Genomic DNA, 23,037 nt, shown 5'->3' on the forward strand with positions numbered 1-23,037 from the left:
CTCCTGATGTGTTCAACCCCCAACTATAAAATTATTTTCACTACTACTTCATAACTATATTTTTGCTACTATTATGAATTATAATATAAAATATCCATGCTTTCTGATGGTCTTAGGCCAGTCCTGTGATAGGATCATTTGATCCCCCAAAGGAAGCTGTGACCAACAAGGTTAAGAAACCCTGCTCTAAATTGATATAAATAAATAAACAGCACTTAAGAAAGAATGGAATGAAATTCTTAAACTAGGAAACATTGAAAATATAGCAGTAATTCATCTAAAGAAAATGAATGTTAAAAATGATACCAATAATTGTTGTTTTACAATAATAAAAATAATAGAACACTTATCTATACTAAATTTGTAATGGAGTAGTCCCTTCCCTGAGAGAAAGAGTGCCATTAATAAGAGACTGTATGACTTTGTTCCATGTAAAATGTTAGCTACTAAGTGTTGTGATGTGATGGTGTTACAGTCAATTGCCTGTTTTTCAAACCTTTCAGCTAACTTAACAATGTCAACTAAGATTGTACATATCTGCATAGGAGAGTTCTCTAATGGGAAACTGAATACTTAGTAGTTCAAGCTATCCTCCCTAAATTGTACACCCACCAATTCTGTCTGTCTTCATTCACATGGAAGGAATTAATACCTGCAGGGAAATTACAGAGAAAGTCACTCACCATGCCCCATCAGTCCTTCTTTATAATGGAGACCCCTGCAGAGCAGTCTGTGACCTACCATTATCTAGTCTGTTTCCCCTACAGTGAACACAGAACAATGTTCCTCCTCTTCTGCTCTGAAGGGAGAAGCCATGCTCCACACACAAATCCTTTCCCTATTCTGCAATGGACAGTCCACTATGTGACTCAAACACAATTTTAGAACTGTGTGGTAATTTTAGAACTGTGTGGTGTTGCAGACATGTAATGCAAGGTTTAGAGTGTTTAGTCAAGAGGAGAACATGGACAATGCCTTGTGGGGCTACAGACAGGGTTCTAGCACATCTCAATCAAATTAGGAGACCGTGACTCAAAATAACTTTTCAAAAAGACTAGAAATTAATTATAGAATAAATATACGTTTATGGCACAACAGGACTTAAGGTTAGTTGTGATCCTGTAATGGCCCCTTGAGCAGCATTTAGAAGCCAGTTTTTTAATGGACAGATGGGCATTTGTGCTGGTTGTAAATCAGGCTTGTCTCCTTTGTGATGAGAATGTAGCTGATTAATCCTGGGGAACAAACTTTTATATTTTATCATACTAATCTCTAACAGGTTAGAATACCATTGCCTTTGGGGCATTTGGGATGCAGCTCTCCCTTACCGAAATTCTATTTTGTGACTTAATGTCTCCTAAGAACTGGAAATTCTATTACCATCAATTCTACTCTTCTACAGTTTAGCAGTGGAGTGCTACTCTATACAGGAAATACTGTTTACAAGCTCCACACAATTAACTCCAGATGGATCCTAAACCTAAATATTAAATGTTCCAAGTGAAGAACTTCTGGAAGATACTAAAGGGAACAGAGCTATCTGACTTTGGCAAATCTGTGTTCCACTGAGACAATACAAGCACTAAGGGAGCCCACATGTCACAGTGAAGTCAACAACAAGGGTATTTCAAAGCACAGTCCCACTCCCAAATCTCTGAGCAGACGCAGTAAGGATAGTAAGTTACTCAGAGGCTTCCAGCCAGCTCAGGAATTTCAAACATCATGCAGAATCACACAGGATCACACAGACCCTGCTGGGGCACGCAGGACCAGCAGGACCAGGCAGAAACATGATGAACTCTGCATCTAGTCACCGGCTCCCACCCAGCTTAGAGGAGGATGCACCACACTGTCTCCCATGGCTCAACTAGCCACTTCTCCCGGTCTGAGGATAACCCCAAGCTCACCATATCATGATTTTCCAGCTTGTCCATGCTCCCTGCTCAGCTCCCTGCACTCACAGTAGAACACACAAAACCACTGACGCCGAATTCTCTTCAAAGTCAAGCTTGAAAGTGGACGCGGCCGGAAGCATCCTGTACAACTTCTGACTGGCAGGTCACCTGGAGGGCCTGATTGGCTAGTGAGTCCTGAGTGACAAGAGCACCTCCCATAGAGTTATTCTGTGCTTAAAGATACAGCTCAGCTGGGTGGTCATGGTGGCGGAGCATGCCTTTAATCCCAGCCCTTAGGAAGCAGAGGTACGCGAATCTCCTTGAGTTCTAAACCAGCCTGCCCTTTTTCAGGACAGGCTCCAAAGGTGCAGAGAAACCCTGCCTCGAAAAACTAAAACTAAATTTAAAAAGAAAGAAGAAAGAAAGAAAGAAAGAAAGAGGGAAGGAAGGAAGGAAGGAAGGAATCTGCAAAAGCTAGAAAGAAAGAAAGAAAGAAAGAAAGAAAGAAAGAAAGAAAGAAATCTGCAAAAGCTAGTTCCAGGAAAGGCTCCAAAGCTACAGCGGAATCCTATCTCGAAAAACAATAAATTAATTAATTAACTAACGAGATAAAAATTTAAAAAATAAAAATTAAAGACACAGCTCAGTGGTTCCTGGCCCTGCCTTTCATCCCAAAGACCTTTTCTAGATCAGCAGAAATGTGTTTCCATAGCACGGGCCCTTGGCTCCAATAGCAGACCCTGCTATCTTCCAGCTCTCCACAGGCACTGCCAGTTCTTCTCCTTGACACAATGTGGCTAGCTAGCTTGTGCAGGCCACTGTAATATACTATGTCCCTGTCTCACAGGTGGAAGGATGCCCAGAATATTAACAGCTAAAGGGAGATTTAAAGATACAAAAGGAGATATTTGTTATGTGACACTGAGGTCAGGTGAACTGAAGATAATTTTTACCTGGTTGTCCCAGGGACTTCAGATAACCAGAAAAGAAAAGTAAGAACTAGATCACAGATTAAAAACAGATAATAAGTCTTTCTCCCACCAGAAAGCTGCATGATGGTTCCATTACTTTGGAGTTTCATTCATGAAATTCAGAACAAACTGTTGTCAAATGGATAATAATAAAGATTAGTCTCCAGGGAAAGTTGAATACTTAGAGAATAATAAGACAGGAAAAAAGTGTTCATGAGCACTAATGCCATCACATCTTCCTCAATGGGCAGGTGAAAAAACCCACAGCAGCATTATTCAAAGTTGTCTCCATGAATAGCACTGGTAGAATGAATCTCTCCATGTATATAGAAAGTAGATTTATTAGAATGTCTTACAAGCTATGGTACAGGTAATCCAAAAAATGTCTGCCAAACATAGAAATTTGAAGATTCTAGTAGTTGTTAAGTTCATGAGGCTGGATATCTCAGCTGGTCTTCAGTATATACCAGAATTTCAAGGAAGATGCTTGTAAAGAAATGAGCTTGGTAGCCAGAGCTAGGGCAAGTGGACAAAGAGAGAACTTCCTTCTTCAGCAATAAAAAGTACAGGAATAAGTTGTAGAAATTAAGGGTCCAGTCCAGAAGTGCAAAAATATAAAGTTGTAAGCAAAAACAGATTTTGGAAAGAGAGAGAGAGAGACAGAGAGAGACAGAATAGAGAGAGAGAGGAGAGAGAGAGAGAGAGGACAGAGAGAGGACAGAGAGAGGGAAGAGAGAGAGAGAGAGAGTGAGAAAGAGAGAGAGAGAGCTGCCAGCCACTGTTAACTGCTAACAAACACTTTCTGCCTTAAGAGCAGACATCCTGGCAGCCACTGTGTACAGAGGTAAACTTTTAACAGTCATTTCCTGCCTCCCAGCTTTCCCACTAGGCAGGTACTGGCAAAAAAAAGTTAGCTTCTAGCTATTGCCTCTATGGGACACTCTGCTTATATTCTAATTTTTAACTGTCCCCTTATGTAACTCTACTCTCTGCTTACATTCTCTCAGGCACAGTGAAAAGTGGCTGTGCCAGCCACTTATTTCACAAACACTCTAAGTTAGCATTCTTATGTTCCATAAACAAAAGTTGTAAAACTAACAATGTAAAGTGACTTTAAGCCTGACCTCAAGGTTGTAAAAGCCCTTTGACACACACCTGGTGCTAGATTTTACTGTAGGAAGAGGCTCCAAACCAGCCCTCAGGGCCACAGTTTCAGAAGCCAGCCTCTGGCTGTGATCACAGGTATAGGTGACAAGCTTTGTGTGCCCTGTGGTGGGTTTTTTTTCTTTTTCTGGAATAAAGCTTACTTCTGGTTTAATAGATTTTGGAGGTCTATCCCACCATTATTGTGTGACCACCAAACACAACAAATATTCCTTATACATGTAGGTGACACCAGAAAGTGTGATCCAGATTTAAGGCAGATCTTATTCTTTGTTTGATTGGGTTTTTTTTTTCTTTATTCTTTTTTGGTGTTTTTGAGACAGAGTTTTTCTCTGTAGCCCTGGAATTCATTCTGTAGATAAGGCTGGTCTAAAACCTAGAAAAATCTGACTCCTATAGCCTCCTGAGTGCTGAGGTTAGAGGTGTGCACAGCAACCAAGCATCTGAACATGGATATCACTTCAAATGATCCAGATTAAAGACAGGCCTTTAATTTTAAAACCTTTAGAAAAGTCCCTCATTGGTATACCCCTTGGGTTTTAGTTAATTCCAGATGTAGTCAATTTGACTTCCAAGATTAGCATCACAACAATCAAGACAGAAGAAATAAGAAAAATTGTTACCTCCAGGAGACAGGGAAAGCATGGGAGTTATTTCCAAAACAATGCTTTTCCAAAACAAAGGAAGCATGTGGATTTTACTAAGGGAGTCTACACATTTATGTAGAGTTCTGTCTATTCCTAAGCAGGTTCGGTTAACAAATCCATTTCTGAATATGATGACAATATAAAAGTGGAGATGTTTAGGGACATTCTCACTTCAAAGTCATGTAGAAACATATAAATTATAATAATGGTGGAAAGAAATGCCTCTGATATGTTTATCTTGTACCACAAGTGTTAGTATTCAGGCATCTGTACTGGTCTGCCCTTGGGGTCGTGACAAGATATGTCCTCAGCTTCAGTCACTAAGATCACCTCCTGTGCACATCAAAGGTGGGCCTTGCCCACTTCCTCTCTTTCCCTCTCCCTCTCCCTCCATTTCTACCTTTCTCCCCTTTTCTCTTTCTCTTTCTACTTTTTTGCATGTCTCTGTCTTTTCCCCCATCTCTCTGCCTCTCTCTTCTCTTCTGCTGCTCCTTTACCTAAAGACTGGTCTCCCCACCCTTTTCACATTCCCTTTACCCTAATAAAAAATCCCTCCTTGTGAGCTCTCTTTTTGTGACACTTTTTAAATTTACAACAACAAGGTCTTAGCTGAAAATCAGGTAAACCACACAATGAAAGAAGATTGCTTTGGAGCCTATGTGACCTGTCAATCTTGATGTTTGATCTAAAAGATAACTGTACCAATGCCACAATTCTCACAGATACAAAAGATAGAGAACATAAATAGAAAATACTTCAAGAAAAGGCCACTTAACAGCATTGTGTACTCTGCTCTTAGATGGACGATTATGATGAACTCTATTAACCTCAGAATAAAGCTGCTTTCACCTCTGAGCAGGCTCCCTCAGCAGAAGACCACAACTGTTTCCATGCAAGATCAGGAGTTCATTTTAACTAGCCCTGGCTGCTGTCTCAGGACTGTGACATCACTGTAGAGAATTCTATTCTTTCCTTTTCTAACTTTAAAAAAATAAATAGTTATATGGGTGTTTTGCCAGCATACCTCTGTGCACAGTACCTACAGAGGCCAGAAGAAGGCAGGAGATGCCTGGGACTGAAGTTACAGCAAATGGTTAGCTACCATGTAGGTTCTGGGAATGAAACCTTGGGATCTGTAACAACACCCAGTGCTCTTAATTGCTGAGTCATCTCTCTAGTCCCTCTTTTTATTTAAAACTTATTTCCATAATGGTGAGGGAGGTTCCTTCTGTCTATGTGTTGATTTTATTGGTTAATGAATGAAGAAAACTGGCTTGGTCTATAGCATGGGAGAAGGAAGGCAGAGTTAGTAGAAGCCATGGAGCTGCCAGAGACAGATACTGGTTGGAATCTAGCTGGTAAGCCACAGTCACGTGGCGATACACAGATTAATAAAAATGGGTTAAATTAACATGTAAGAGCTAGCCAATAAAAAGCTAGAGCTAATGAGTCAAACAGTGATTTAATTGATACAGTTTTGTGTAATTATTTTTGGTCTAAGCTAACCGGGTGGCCAGGAACCAAGTAGCAGACTCCATACAGTACCATAAAATGATAATTAAAGATATTGTATCACTTTTCCCTTTTATCTCTTCATTCCCTCCTTTCCCAATCCCTTCCAATTTCTTCCTTGTTAAGTTTGGGTGAATAAGAATGCTGAAACACATGAATACAAACTGAAGAATCCATTTTTGTTGATTGTGCATATATGAATAATTGGCCGATTATGTTGTATTGGATAAACAGGGAGTTCATCCCTGCCTGAGACTTATTTTCCCAAGTAAAGGAGAATTCTTACTTTCTAATCAGCATCAGGTATCTGAGCCTGACTAGGCTGCCTTGGACAGTAAAATCAAAAATAGAAAACTTCGGATAGAAAATACCTTACCTGTTAAGAGCACTGAAGATTCTGTCAGAGCATCCAGATTCTATTCCTGGTACATATAGAAGTTCACTACTATCTGTAACTCTAGTACCAGGGGCTCTGACACCATCTTCTGGCCTCCTTGGCCATGATAAGAACAGGATATGTAGACCATAAAAATTATTTTCAAGCTATCTGTGGTAGTGTATTCTTTTACTGCCAGCAATCTGGACACCAGAGGCAGGAAGATCACTGTGAGTTTTAAAGCCCGTGCTACATAGTCTACACACACACACACACACACACTCAAGCACAAATATGGTCAATCATATGAGCACATGACATTTATCCCAGGTGCTGGAAGAATCTGAACATTTGACAGTGAGCCACCTGAACTGCCCATCATGAGTTGTGTGTTACTGGGCCCACCAAGTCATAAAGTAGGACAGGCACAGCATGTTTCTCTGTGATTATAATGGGAGTCTGGGCAGCCGGGAAACAAACAAGTAGCCTTCCTACAACAGTTAAACATAGAGGGCAGGCAGTGGTGGCACACACATTTAATCCCATCACTTGGGAGGAGGAACAGAAAGAACAGGAGTTCAAGGCTACACTGGGCTACCTGAGATTGAATCAGTATAAAAGAGAAACTGAGCCAGGTGGTGGTAGCCCAAACCTTTAATTCCAGGACTAGGAAGATGGAGACAGGAATATAATGCAGGTGGAAACAGGATCTCAGCTGCCCATTCAATCTGATGACAGGATCTGCTCTATTCAGTCTGAGATTTCATAGAGGTAAGAAGTCTCTGATAACTGGCTGCTCTGCTTCTCTGCTCTTTCAGCTTTCACCCTGGCTTTCATTGATTACTACTCTGGCTTTCATTGATTAAGACTAATAAGGATTCATACTTCATACTGTTGAAGGGAAATTTGTGGAGCAATTGTCTACCCTTTTTGAGGTACTGAGTTCAGTTCCCAGCAGTGAGAAAAAAGTTCTCTTTTACTAGTAAAGCTTTTACTTTGATGAAATAATATTTTCTTTGTTTATTGTGTAGTTATTGCATTTTCTAACACTGATACTATAACTGGTTTTATTCCCTTATGAGTGATTTTAAGAAAATAATAGTCCTTATGTAAAATGTTGATTTTATAAAGTGTTACTGTGATCTGCTGGCATCTCTTTTGAAAGATTTATGAGGGAATGAAAATATTCTACTTTATTAATGAAAAGCTCTCTCACAGGCAGTCTGGGCCCTTGGCAGCATTGCTGGAGATAATACCATGTGCAGAGACTATGTCTTAGACTACAATATCTTCTCCCCTCTTCTGCTATAGGTTTCTTTTCTCTTTCTGAGTAATGTATCCATAAGAAGTATTACACTTTGGGAAGCCATGTTGTGTTTTCCTTGTGTTCTTTTGATTCCATATATTTTCTTGTTACTTTGTTAGGGTGATGTCTCTTATTGAAATTATGAAATATTGCATTAGAATTAATGTTTCTCTTCAAAGAATGAATAATTTAAGAAAAGAATGAATACTTATTTTGGAGAAGAAAGACATCTCTTATCAGGAGTATTATTTTCTTTATAGAGTATTAGAATCTTTTATAATTTACTGTGGTTTCATTATACTGGTGGGTTATTTTATTTTATTTTTTTAAATATTTATTTATTTATTATGTATACAATGTTCTGTCTGTATGCCTACAGGCCAGAAGAGGGCGCCAGACCTCATTATAGATGGTTGTGAGCCACCATGTGGTTGCTGGGAATTGAACTCAGGACCTTTGGAAGAGCAGGCAATGCTCTTAACCTCTGAGCCATTTCTCCAGCCCTGGTAGGTTATTTTAAAGGCAAACTGCTTGAACATGACTCAGAACACAGTATGACCTTTATCTAATCTCCGTAAATGGAAGAGTTTCCCTCCAAAATTTGCTAAGGTAAACAATTGTTTGCTTATTGGAAATCATTAGGAAACAAAATGCTCTTAAAGTAATATAGTAACCAATATTAATGTTTATAGAAAGACGATTTTTGTTTAAAATTTTCAGAGTGTTAGAAAATGTGTTTGGGGGCTGAAGAGATGGCTTAGTGTTTAAGAGCACTGCCTGCTCTTCCAGAGGTCCTGAGTTCAATTACCGGCAACCACATGGTAGTTTATAACCATCTGTAATGATATGTGGCACCCTCTTCTGGTCTGCAGGCATACATGCAGACAGAACACTGTATATATAACAAATAAATAAATAAAATCTTTTTTAAAAAAGAAATTGTATTTTTCTGTAGAGACAATGCTTTTGGTAGTTTTTGTTTTATTATAGGGTAATTTCTAACTGCCGGTAGGAAGCTCTATATCACTCTTAGAACCATAGCAGTTTTTGTTGATAACAGAGTTCTGTAACAGAATTTCTCGCTGTAGTATCTTTGAAAGTTCCTTTACTTCCTTTACTTTATGTGTGTGTACTGTAACAAAGAATTCTAATTTAAGGATTAATACATAGCATTTTTCTTCCTGAAATCATTTTCATTGGGTTCTGACTACCTCAGCTCAGAAAACTGATTAAGTACTAGCCACATTGCCAGAGATCAAAATGTCCTTCAAATGCTTGAAGTGTAAACCACTCTGTAACTCACCGAGTGTCTGCCTGATAGGCTTCTTTAGAGTCTTAATCTTATTTCAGTTTGTTTCTGTTTAGTTTCTAATCATCTTTTCTTTTCTAGGTTTCCTCCCTGTCTGAATATCCTTCCGTGGCTGCTGTTTGTCAGTGACACTGACGTGCTGGCCGATGCCTGCTGGGCCCTCTCATACCTGTCAGACAGACCCAATGATAAAAGTCAAGCAGTCAACGATGCAGGAGTATGTGGAGACTTGTGGAGCTTCTGATGTAAGATGATCTTCAAGAAAGTATGTCTGTGATAAACCACGCCAAAAACAGCTTAGAGGAGGAAGAGGTTTATTTGACTCTCACTTCCAGGTCAAAGTCTATCACTGAGGGAATCGAGGGAAGGAGCGGAAGTAGAAACATCATCTACTAATGGACAACTAGGTTTATTCAAGTTTTTTGCTATAATGAATAAAACAATGATAGACTTGGGACTACAAAAATCTCTATGATAGGGTATGGAGTTCTTTGGGTATATGTGCAGGAGCACAATAGAGGTGTCATATGGTTGTGTACCTGGCTATTTTCATTACTACAAATAGATAGTGTAATTTGAGGTCCGATGCTGTAATACTGCCAGGAAGGTTCTTGCTCCTTAGGATTGCTTTGGTTACTTGTCTTTTTTTCTTTTTGGTTTCATATGAATTCTTGTGTGTGTGTTTTTCTGAAGCTGTGAAACATAAAATGGAAAATTTGTTAGGTATTACATTAATTCTATAAGTTAATTTTAGTAGTATAGCCATTTCCACCACATTCTGTAAATCTAGTAGCATGGCATATGTTTCTATTGTCTAGTATCTTCTGGATTTTCCTTTTTTATTACCTTAAAGTTTTCCTTGTAGAGGTCTTTCACTTCTTTGCCTAAATCGATTCTCAGATACTTAATTTTGGGAGGTTATTTTGAATGGAATATTTTTCATGATTCCTCTGAGAATAGAATGTTGGTATAAATGAATGCCTGTTAGAGTTACACAGTAAGACCCTGTCTCAAAACAACAAAATTAAGACAAAAGAACAAAACCAAATCATAATCATATCTACAAATGGGATAATTTGATTTTTTTCCTTTCTCATAATTACCCCTTTTAAGTCTTTCTCTTGTTTTAACTAAAACTAAATGCCTACATAAAGAAGCTGGAAATATCCCACACTAGTGAATTAACAGAACATTTGAAAACTTTTCAACAAAAAGAAGCAAATTCACCCAAGAGAACTATATGGCAGGAAATAATCTAATTGAGAGCTGAAATCAACCAAATAGAAACAAAGAAAACAATATGAAGACTCAATGAGACAAAGAGTTGGTTCTTTGAGAAAATCAACAAAATAGACAAACTTTTATCCAAAATAACCAAAAGGCAGAGAGCGAATATCCAAATTAACAAAATCAGAAATGAAAGGGGGGACATAACAACAGACATGGAGAAAATACAGAGAATCATCAGGTCATATTTTGAAAACCTGTACTCCAATAAATTGGAAAAATTAAAGGAAATGGACAACTTTCTGGATAAATATTACTTAACAAAATTAAATCAAGACCAGATAAGCAAATTAAACTGACATATAACTGCTGAAGAAATAGAAATAGTCATCAAAAGTCTCTCAACCAAAAAAAAAAAAGCCCAGGACCAGATGGTTTTAGCTCAGAATTCTACAAGATTTTCCAAGAAGAACTAATACCAATACTCCTCAAATTATTCCACAAAATAGAAACAGAACGAACATTGCCAAATACTTTTTATGAGGCTACAATTACCCTGATATCCAAACCACAGAAAGAAATTACTAAGAAAGAGAATTACAGACAAATCTCACTCATGAACATTGATGCAAAAATACTCAATAAAATACTGGCAAATCGAAACCAAGAACACATCAGAACCATCATCCATCACGATCAAGACAGCTTCATCCCAGAGATCTGTCCATATAATCCACCATATAAACAAGCTGACAAATCAAAACCATATTATCATCTCATTAGATGCCAAAAAAGCTTTCAACAAAAAACAACATCCCTTCATGATGAATGTCTTGGAGAGAACAGAGATACAAGGAGCATACCTAACCATAATAAAAGCAATATACAGCAAGCCAACAGGCAAAATCAAACTAAATGAAGTGAAACTCACAGCTATCCCACTGAAACTAAGAACAAGACAAGGTTGTCCATAACCTTCTCCATATCTATGATATATAGTTCTTGAGGTCTTAGCTAGAGCAATAAGACACCAAAAGGAGATCAAGGCCATACAAATCAGAAAAGAAGTCAAACTCTCATTATTGGCTGATGATATGACAGTTTACATAAGCAACCTGAAAAATTCTACCATGGAACTTCTACAAATCATAAACATTTTCAGTAATGTAGCAGGATACAAGATAAACTCAAAAACATTAGTAGCCCTTTGATGGAGAAAGGTCATTGGTTAAATAAAGAAACTGCCTTGGCCCTGATAGATTAAAATTTAGATAGGCGGAGTAAACAGAACAGAATGCTGGGAGGAAGAGGAAGTGACCTCAGACACCATGCTCCCCTCTCCCGGGCAGATGTGATGAAACTCCAACCCAGGATGGACATAGGCTAGAATCTTCCCGGTAAGCGCATCTTGGGGTGCTACACACATTATTAGAAATGGACTAGTCCAGGTGTGAGAATTGGCCAGTGGGGGCTAGAGATAATGGGCCAGGCAGTGTTTAAAAGAATATGATTTGTGTGTTGTTGTTTCGGGGCATAAGCTAGCCAGGCAGTCAGAAGTCAGGCTATGAAAAGAGGCCCGCAGCTCTTACTACAGCCTTCCTGTACAGAGATGATAAATGGGGTTAGAAAAAAAGGAGAGAAAAATTACCCTTCACAATAGCCACAAATAGCATAAAATAGCTCAGAATAACTCTAACCAAACAAGTGGAAGACTTGTATGGCAAGAACTTTAAATCTTTGAAGAAAGAAATTGAATAAGACATCAGAAGATACAACAATCTCCCTTGCTCTTTGGTTAGTAGAATTAACATAGTAAAATGGCAATCTTACCAAAAGCAATCTACAGATTCAATGCAATGCCTATCAAAATCTCAGCAAATTCTTCACAGACCTTGAAAGAATAGTACTATCTTCACAAGGAAAAGCAAAAAACCCAGGATAGCCAAAACAATCTTGTATGATAAAAGAGCTTCTGGAGGCATCATAATCCCTGACTTCAAACTCTACTACAGAGCTACAGTACTGAAAACAGTCTGGTACTGATACAAAAATAGACAGGAGGACCAATGGAACCAAATCAAAGACACGGATATTAATCCACACACCTTTGAACACCTGATTTTTGACAAAGAAGCAAAAGATATCAAATGGGGAAATAGAAAGCATATTTAACAAAGGATGCTGGCATAACTGGATATCAACATGTAGAAGAATGAAAATAGACCTTTATCTATCACCGTGCACAACACTCTGGTCCAAATGGATGAAAGATGTCAACATAAAGCCAGCCACACTGAACCTTATAGAAAAGAAAATGGGAAGTGAACTTGAACGCATTAGCACAAGAGACCACTTTCTAAATAGAACCCCTGCAGCACAGACACTGAGAGAAACAATTAATAAATGGGACCTCCTAAAACTGAAAAGCTTCTTTAAAGCAAAGGACACGGTCAACAAGACAAAACAACAGCTTACAGAATGTGAAAAGATCTTCACTAACCCCACATCAGACAGAGGTCTTATCTCCAAAATATACAAAGCACTCAAGAAATTGCTCATCAAATAATCCAATAAAAAATGGGTACATACCTAAATAGAGAACTCTCAACAGAGGAATCTAAAATGGCTGAAAGACACTTAAGGAAATGTTCAACACCCTTAGTCATCAGAGAAAAGCAAATTAAAACAACTCTGAGATTCCATCTTACACCTGTAAGAATGGCCAAGGTCAAAAACACGGATGACAACTAATGCTGGAGAGGTTTTGGGGTAAAGAGAGCACTCCTGCATTGCCTGTGAAAATGCAAGCTGGTACAGTCCCTTTGGATGTCAGTGTGGTGATTTCTCAGAAAACTAGGAAACACCATTCCTCAAGACCCAGTAATACCACTTTTGGGTATATATCCAAAGGATGCTCAATCATGCCACAAAGACATGTGCTCAACTATGTTCAGAGTAGCATTGTTTGTCATAGCCAGAACCTGGAAACAACCTAAATGCCCCTCGACGGAAGAATGGATAAGGAAGATGTGGTACATTTACACAATGGAGTACTACACAGAAGAAAAAGATAATGACATCTTGATTTTGCAGGCTCCATTTGGTTGGAGCTAGAAAACATTATTTTGAGTGAGGTAACTCAGATACAGAAAGACAATTATCAAATGTACTCACTCATAAGTAGTTTTTAGACATAAAGCAAAGAAAGCCAGCACACAAATCACAGTGCCATAGAAGCCAGACAATAATGAGGACCCTAAGAGAGACATGCATAGATCTAATTTACATGGGAAGTAGAAAAAGACAAGACCTCCTGAGTAAACTGGGAGCATAGGGACAATGTGGGATGGTTGAAGGGGAGCAGAGAGACAGGGTGGGGAGCAGAGAAAAATGTAGGACTCAATAAAAATTAAAAAAGGAAAACATAAATGATCTAGCAGAAGCTGTGATCTCTGTAGGCTTCATTGGTGATGAAAACCTTGCTCTGTGGCATGTGCTATATTGGCTTTTATAAGACAGGATCTCACCTTTTAGTGCTGGTTCTTCTAGAACTCAGAGAAATCTGCCTAGCTCTGTCTCCCAAGTGCTGAGATTAAAGGCCTGTGCCACCACATCCAACAGTGACTTTTGACTGGATTAAAGCCAACCTGTGGGAGGACGCCCACAGCGCAGTTCTCTACAGCTGCCATATTGACCTGATGTAATGTCTAACTGCAGCTGCCAGTGCTCAGGGAAAGGAGAGAAAGGAGCTGTTTCTTGGATCTAGAGCAGTGATTCTCAACCTTCCTAATGCAGAGACTCTTCAATACAGTTTCTCATGTTGTGGTGATTCCTCCCACCATAAAATTATTTTCATTGCTGTTTCATAACTGTAATTTTGCTACTGTTATGAATTGTACTGTAAATATCTGATTTCATGTTATCTTATAATCTACCCCCATGGGGGTAGCAAACCCCAGGTTGAAACCTGTTGGTCTAGTGTCTCCAAATAGGTAAATGTGGAAAGTGACCTTGGTGATGTTTGAAGACCAAATGAATGTGTGTTTCCCTGTACTGGGCTGGACACTTATGATTAAAGTTATATATTTTCTGTTATGTATTTTGTGTGTGTGTGGTCACGAGGGTCTGTTAATTCAGGTGTGTGTATACGTGTCTCTCTGTGTATATGTATGTGTGCAAATGCTGACATTTCTTCATATGCATGCAGAGGCTAGAGTACAAATTGAGGAGCCATTCCTTTATTTTTTGAGACAGGTTTGCTAAGTAAACTGGGCTGGCTAACCACTCTGAGCCGCAGGGACATAACTGTCTCAGCCTCCTTTTACTGGGACACAATTCACTCAGCTCTGTTTGATCTGGCTGCATCTGCCTCTAAGGCTAATATTAAAGGCCATGCCCAGTTCACCAGGCTCTCCATATGGATACTAGGGATCAAGCTCAGAATACAAGTACCCAATAGCAAACACAATATGGACTGAGACATGCTTGTTCCATACACTTATGACTAAAACAACTCTATTTCAATGGTTTAATTATCTGTGAACAACGTAAATCTAAGGACACTCAGCCAGGACAGGTGGAAAGCATGCATTGAGCTTGCTCTCCTAGGGTCTCAGCCTTCAGCATTTGTTCCCTTCTTGTTGTAATAAGGGCAGCGGCGGGGCTGCGTCCCCAACACCCCAGCCGCCTGCCCGGCTAGCTTATGCCCAAAAAATTACACGGAAACTGTATTCATTTAATCACTGCTTGGCCCATTCTCTTCTAGGCTAGTTCTCACATATTAATTTAGCCCATTTCTAATCATCTGTGTGTAGCACCCCAAGGTGCGCTTACCGGGGAGATTCTAGCCTATGTCCATCCTGGGTCGGAGCTTCATGGCGTGCGTCTGCCAGGGAGCAGGGCATGGCGTCTCTCTGAGGCATCTGCTCAGGAGAGCAGAGCTGTGGAGTCTGAGCTCACTTCCTCTTCCTCCCGGCATTTTGTTCTGTTTACTCCACCCACAGGGCCAAGCAGTTTCTTTATTGGCCAATGACCTTCCTCTATCATTTCCCCTTTTTCGGTTTAAACAAAAAAAAAAAAAAGCTTTAACTTTAACATAGCAAAATTACATATAACAAAACAGTTATCAAGTAAAAGTTACAATAATCTTTATCATAACTAAGGAAAACTATAACTATAACTAACTATTCTTAACTCCATCAAAGACTCCAGAAAGATACAATACTACCTAAGCAATCAAGAAAAAAAGCAACTTTTAAAACTCTAGAAATGACAGAGACATCTCGCTGCCTGGACAGTCACCCAAAGTTCCTCTGTACCATTGAGACATCCATCTTCAGCCTTCAGGCCCATGGTATCCAGCAGACATTTCCATAAAGTGGGAAAATTCGAAGTCAATTCAGTCACTATCTGTTGTGTCCTGCAGAATGTCTCACAGACTCTTTCATGAATCAGGAACCCCGAAAGATCATCTCACCTTTAGGCAAGTTCAGTAGTCCTCTCTCTGCGGGTTCTCTGTGTCCAGTTTATGCAATAGTCCAGGCAAGAGCAGTTTCTTGCCCAAATGGCTATCAAACTCCATAACGAGCCTCTTCGATGCCCATCTTCCTCTTGAAGTACATTGGTGCTGCCAGGAGCAGAGTGTCTCATTGTCATGAAAAGTCCTCAGTTATTAAAACATTAAATGTCCTATTCTGTAATCTTTGAAAGACATGAAGAATGTCTATCTAAAATATATCTCTATATATCTAGAAAATCTAACTAACATGACTACAAGCTTTACTATTATCGAAGATTATCCATTAACAACCTATATTTCTTAATTATACAGTACATATTTAAATGAACTACACAATCGCAATACCTTAATCAAAATCAGAAACACTTATACATATAACAAAATTGACCTTAAATCTCTATCAATAAAGCAAAATCTATACTAATGTAAATTATTCATATCTATATCATATCCCCCTTTAAATGTAAAAGAACGTTTATAAACCATATTTATAAACATGGGCGCAGTTTTTTTCTCTCCAAACTGCTTCCTGCTGAATGGGGGTGTCGTTAATTAGGTCTTTCACGGTGTAACCTGTGTGTTAGCTTCATCTCAGTTGGCAGTTGAGCGAAGCAATTTTTTGAAGGTGTTCACACCAACCCTTCAGGAGGGCGTGGTCCATCATACCAAATCGGAATAGAAGAAATGAACAGCGTCTCATCCTCTGTGAAAACAAAATAAGAAACTCCTTTCCAAAGCATCATGTCCTTAGATCCAAATTTCAACGTCAAGGCATCAAAATATCTATGTCGGATTAGTTCAGCAGCATTTATAAATAAATATCTTTTAGCATCTGTTGCTCCTTCCTCAGCATTCAAACAATTCAAAGAGAGCATAATAGCATACAGTATCAAGATTCTCTGTGTATTTTCCATCTTTGTTCGTTTTATTTTAACCTCTATTTTGTTTATTTTTACTTTTAACTCTTTGCTTTTTGAGACAGGTTCTCTGTATCTTTGACCTGAAGTAACTCTGTAGACCAGGCTGTCTTTGAACTCTCAGAGATCCGCCTGTCTCTGCCTCCCAGGCATTGGGATTAAAGGTGTACAGTACTACACCTTGAAGTCACAGAGGTCAATTTCCCTCTGCCTTCCAAGTGTTGGGATTAAAGGTGTGTACTACCACACACAACAACTCTCTTCCTTTTTTTATGTTTTTTACTTTAAGAACTTCAACTTTTAGTCTGCATTTGTTTTTAACACACTGTAAACCATTTAGAAATTTTCTTTGTCTTTGAATCTCTCTTTACTGTATATCTCTCTTTTTCTGACCACACAAGCCTTTAAATTACTGAGCAATATGGGTAGGATTAAAGGCGTGGCTTTGCCAGCTAGATCCAGTCCATTCCTTAGCTTTCCAGCCTCATGGCTGAGGTACCGGCTGTAGGCATGTTTAATGCCACAACAGTATGGCATTTCAAGGTCCCTGCCAGCAAGCGAGCTTCAGCAGCCTATGCTTGCAAACTGCATGAACCGCCTGAGTAAAAGAGTCAGAGTTTGCCCTGGCAGGATAGCCCAGAAAGCCGGCATTTTTAAACGGCGCAGCTTTTTTCCTGCTACGGCTGAAAACCGAAAAGCATGCGTTCAGCTTTTCGTCAACACCGTTTAAGTGTTTCGTGGCAGGACCTCTTAATGAGCTGCAGGCTTTGCAGCTAAAGCTGAGTCAGGAAGCTTCTCTTAGAAGAAAGCGCATGCTTGCCTCAAACAAGCAGAGCAGACCCGAGAACACAGCGAGTCTAGTTGCCATCAAACAAATCGTAGCACTTTATTCCAAATGTTCTATTCAAAAGCTCTGTCTCCTGCAGGAGCCAGACAGAGATCGCAATGGCGGCACAGCCCCAGGAAGTTGCGCTTTAAAATGACACAGTGTTTTTTCTGCTACTGTTGCCGAATCAGGAAATCTCTCTACAGCACACCACCAACAAACAGAAAAATCTGTGTTAAACTCTCGCTCCCTTATTTTTAAGCCTTCTCAGGTTTTTTAAGTGGGTTTAGCTGTCCACGCGTCTGGGCGCCAATCTGTTGTAATAAGGGCGGGGGCGGGGCTGCGTCCCCAACACCCCAGCCGCCTGCCCGGCTAGCTTATGCCCGAAATAATTACACGGAAACTGTATTCATTTAATCACTGCTTGGCCCATTCTCTTCTAGGCTAATTCTCACATATTAATTTAGCCCATTTCTAATCATCTGTGTGTAGCACCCCAAGGTGCGCTTACCGGGGAGATTCTAGCCTATGTCCATCCTGGGTCGGAGCTTCATGGCGTGCGTCTGCCAGGGAGCAGGGCATGGCGTCTCTCTGAGGCATCTGCTCAGGAGAGCAGAGCTGTGGAGTCTGAGCTCACTTCCTCTTCCTCCCGGCATTTTGTTCTGTTTACTCCACCCACAGGGCCAAGCAGTTTCTTTATTGGCCAATGACCTTCCTCCATCACCTTCTCTGTGTGAACTTCGTTCCCTATTCCTCCTCCTCCAGAGAGGATATGCTCACTCCTCATCTCTTCCCAGCAGTCAGCCACCATGCATAGCCCCTCCATTGTCACCTCCGCAGTCACCACAGCTGGACTAGAGGACCAGAGAAATCCTTCACATGTGAACCCGTGAACCACAGTGGCCGCAGCTGTGTTCATAACACCAGTCTATGTGCTGATAATCTTCCTCTGGTGGAAACAAAGGTAAATGGCCCAGGAGAGGGCCTCACCTGAGCTATCCCTCTGAGTTTTCACAGTTGTGGGACATGGAGATGGGAAATGTATTAGTCAGGGTTCTCTAGAGTCACATACATATACATGCTGCATGAAAATAAATTTTTGAAAAGTAGAAAAATACTGAAATATGTAAGGATATTTGTATAATGGTAAATGTTATACAATGACTCCTTACAATGCAAAACAGTCTCAAAGTTCAATGCAATCCTATACAAATCCCAAATGCTTTTTTATAAAGATAAATGGTTTGACTTCTAAAATCAAAAGGATTATAAGAAACAAATATTGGGACACAGTAGGTGACACCCTAATATCAACATTGGGAAGTGCTCAGGGGGAACTAAGAGTACAAGGTCAACTGAAGTTACATGGAAAATTGAAGGTCACCCTGGCTTCCACAAGACCTTGGACACACATAAAACAAAAGCGAAGTGTGGACTGGATTAGGAACAGACTTAAATCCATGGTAAGCAGAAGAGTACATTATAGGAACAGAGATGAGCAGATAGTGGAGTGCTGTGGAAAGCACAGAAATACAGACTTGATCCTGCAGGCCCTGGTTTTCAGAAGGGCTCAGCCCTTCAATAGGTAAGAACAGCCGTGGGAAAAGGTGTCTGCAGCCAAGCCCAATGATGTGAGTTCATTTTGGGGACCCAAATTGTGGAAGTAGAAAACTAACTATGGAAAACGGTCCTCTCCTTCTTAAGCACAGCACTGTCTGTGAGTCCCCAGCTAACAGAACTCCATGAGCCAAAATCTCTCACCAGGGTAGTGAGTTTCCATCAAAGTAGGGCTTGCTGACTACACACCCTGCATCTCACCAGCTTCCTTGTTTCCTGCCTCAGGATCAGAGAGCTGGGCTGCAGGCCTGTGCTGTGAGACACACATCCTTGGACAGGTACAAGGAGAGAACCCCCACATCTGCCGTGTAAACTCTGATTTCCTCTCCTCAGAACCCAGGTCAATCTGTCTGAGTCTGGTCCCGAGATCCCAATTCTGCTGTTTCCTATCTGTCCATGGAGTTAATAACACTTTTTAACAAATGTCTTCCTCCCAACAATGCATCTCATGTCTCTCTTAGTACCCCACATGAAATCTTAGAGAATATCAGACTGTGTCCAGAAGCAGGGACACTGAGAGTGTCAGGGACCATGGACCACAGTGAGAACCACTGCCTGAAAATTCTGGTTCCTCCCTTACTACACAGACGGCATCATCTCAGCTACAGGACCTAAGTCCTCCATGCTCCTCATCAGACCATGGCTTGCTTGGGTTCATATTCAGCTTCCTTTCCTCACTGGCCCATCTACAAACACTCTCTTTCCTTATTTCCTGCCATGATGATATTCTGACATCTGAGGTCTCCTCTAGGACAAGACTTCCTTCCCAACTCCAGTCTGTTTTAACATTTAATAGTCAGTGGGTCAGTTTCTACCAAAGGGCCCACTGGGACATAAGGACAGCATCCATACTGACCAATAAGGACAGCCAGAGGTGGTGCATGGGCATGTGGCAGTGTGGCTGTAGTTGGCCCCCATGTGCCCGTAGGGAGTGGCACTCTTAGGAGGCATAGCTTTGTTGGAATAGGTGAGGCCTTGTTGGAGGAAGTGTGTCATCATGGGGGTTGTTTTTAGGTCTCTTATGCTCAGGCTACACTTATGGTAGATGAAGTTCACTTCCTGATGCCTGTGGATCCAGATGGATGACACTCAGCTCCTGCTCTGGCTCCATGTCTGCCTCAATGCTACCATGTCCCACCATGAAGATAATGGACTAAATCTATGAAACTGTAAGCAACCCCAAATTAATTATTTCCTTTATAAGAGTTTCCATGCTCATGGTGTCTCTTGGAAGCAATAGAAACCCTAAGACAGACATGCAGGATTCAGATTCAACAATCACAGCCCTGCATAGTTGGAGCTTTTATTCCCTCAATGACAAGCCTCTAATTTATATCACTTTGGGTTCTTTGCTGAGTCAGTGAAAAATTGTCCCCTCCTGATCAGACTAGCTGAAGATAGGAGCGATGGAGAAGTCACCAAGTCTTCTCCTGACTAAAGTAGAGTCTTCTGGGGCAGCTGCGAGATGTCTGCTGTGGTGTAACTGGATCCAACCCTCTGAGGCTGAACTTAACATCAGCTGTGGTCACAGTAACCTTGGTATCTGGGGTAGTGACTCCTCTGAGCATCCATGAAGTGTTCATACAAGCAGACTGCCATGATGACTGTCTGTCCAGTCATCTGAAGAAAGGTCCATTCACCATCTCCTCCGTCTAGGTAGCTGGGAACAGAGAAGAGGCCTCATGGATGGTACTCCAACAGTCATGTGACTTGTCATACAAGTTTCCATTATTCAAAAGGGAGGAACAACAAAGGAGCCTATTACAAAGCATTGAACAAGACCAACATTCTCAACAACATTTAGGTCAAATTCCGTCAGGGGGAAGGGAACATGGCTGTTTGAATGGGAGCAGACATGGGGTCTAGCCGGGCTGCCACTCTCTAGGATTTGTGTTCCCCAGCCAGGAATCCGGGCATGGTGCCACAAGCCTGTAATCCCAATGACTGACAGGTAGAGATAGCAAGATTATGAATTGGAAGCTATCATTGGTACCTGTAGAGTATGAAGCCAACCTGGGTTCCATGAGACTCTGTCTTGAGACCAACAAACCAAAGCTAACCAAAACTCCAAACAGTAGAGAGGTCATGGAGGCAGGTCATCCACTAGTTCACTTTGGTTGAAGACAGAAAACTTGAAGATGTAACCAGTTTTTCTTTAGATCACTGAAACAAATTTTGTGACTATTAATAGTTTCATTTAAGCAGTATATAAAGTTGAAGAGGAGATTGAGAGTTTCTCAGTTTCTGTGACCTCAAACTCAATGACATATGATTTCCTTCCTCTGCCTTGGCTACCTGCAGAATCTGGGGGATTTCATATCACAGGAGTAGGTGACAGCCCTCATTACCCTGCCACTCTGGACTTTAGGACATAGTAGAGAGTCTCTTCTGGTGGCTTTCCTCTACAGGGATGGAGAAAGGTGCTCCTGCTGAGATTGAACAGCAGATGACAGAGATGAAGATGATTGTGTCATCCTAAGGGAGAAAGAAGGGTTCAGATGGATCCAGGGCAACTATACTATTGTGAAGTTCTAATTGCAGCCTAAGTATCCAGTCTACACCACCAATCTCCATCCTTCCTCCCACTCTAGCATCTCCTCACCTCTCTTCAGGACCCACTCTGGGCAGCTACTCTGGATTCCTTCTGGGCTGTCTTAGTTGTGACTGGGGAAAAGAATTCAAGGAGTGGGAAAGTAGGTGGTGGGACATATTAGTGGACAGATGGGCAGTTTTCATCTATGAGTTATCTGCTGGGTTAGGGCCCTTCTGCCCTTCACTGTGTGTTATTTGAGGGAAGTTTTTGGAGTTGGATGGGTCAGAGAGAAATAGGAAGGGTTGTGCCTGTTCTCTGCCACCACTGTCATGGGAAACACAGCTGGGTATAAAATCAGAGTCTGAATGTTGGGGATACCATCAGGAACTGAAGTCTGAAGAGTCACAGAGACTGGCCTCGGGAGGCCACCCTTACTCAGGATAAGGACTGGGTAAACATGTGGTGGCACATCAGCTATGGATGTCTCCTTGCATATGTCTGTGTCTGTATTCAGGAGCATATGTGTGCAAGCGTGTGCGCACCAATGTGGAGGTCAGTGGACAACCTTAGGTGTTACTACTCAGGACACATTCCACTTGGATTTGTTTGTTTGGTTTATTTTTTTGAGACAAGATCTGTAGAGCCATTGCTGGCCTGGAACTGGATATATAGACTAGGCTAGCCTTTAACTCACTAAGATCTACTCATGTTTGCCTCTGACTCTGCCTCTGCCTCCCCAAAGGAATGAAAGGCATGCACAACCATGCCTAGCTCACTTTGTTTTAACTTTTAAAATTATGCTTATTTATTCTGTGGGTTCAGGGCACACTTGTGCTATAGCCTGAGCAGCAGCCAGGTTCTAACACTACAGTCTGACACTCCCCATTTTTATATGTATGTAAAAGCCCCATCTGTGCACACTACAGCCCCAGGATGCTCTTCCAAAAAAAGTACCCCTCCCCTGTGAAAGCATCATGGCTGCAGGGCCCAGTCACTGCTATGAGAGGAGACTGGGTTCTAACTGCAGGAATCTGTTTACAGCATCCTGGACAGAAATCACATCCCATAGCAGTGTCCCTATGGGGATCCAGTTGAGTCCAGGTCTTGAAACTGAACAGAGCCCATGACTTGGGATTGAGGGGCCAGCAGGTGGCAGCAGTGAGGCTGAACACAAGGCAAAGCTGGGTTCCTGAAGAACCAACCAGAGCCTGTTGTATAA

This window comes from Microtus oregoni, unplaced genomic scaffold (assembly GCF_018167655.1).
Source record: "Microtus oregoni isolate MIOR12 unplaced genomic scaffold, Mior012 000193F_ref0000305, whole genome shotgun sequence".
In the NCBI taxonomy this organism is placed as follows: Eukaryota; Metazoa; Chordata; class Mammalia; order Rodentia; family Cricetidae; genus Microtus; species Microtus oregoni.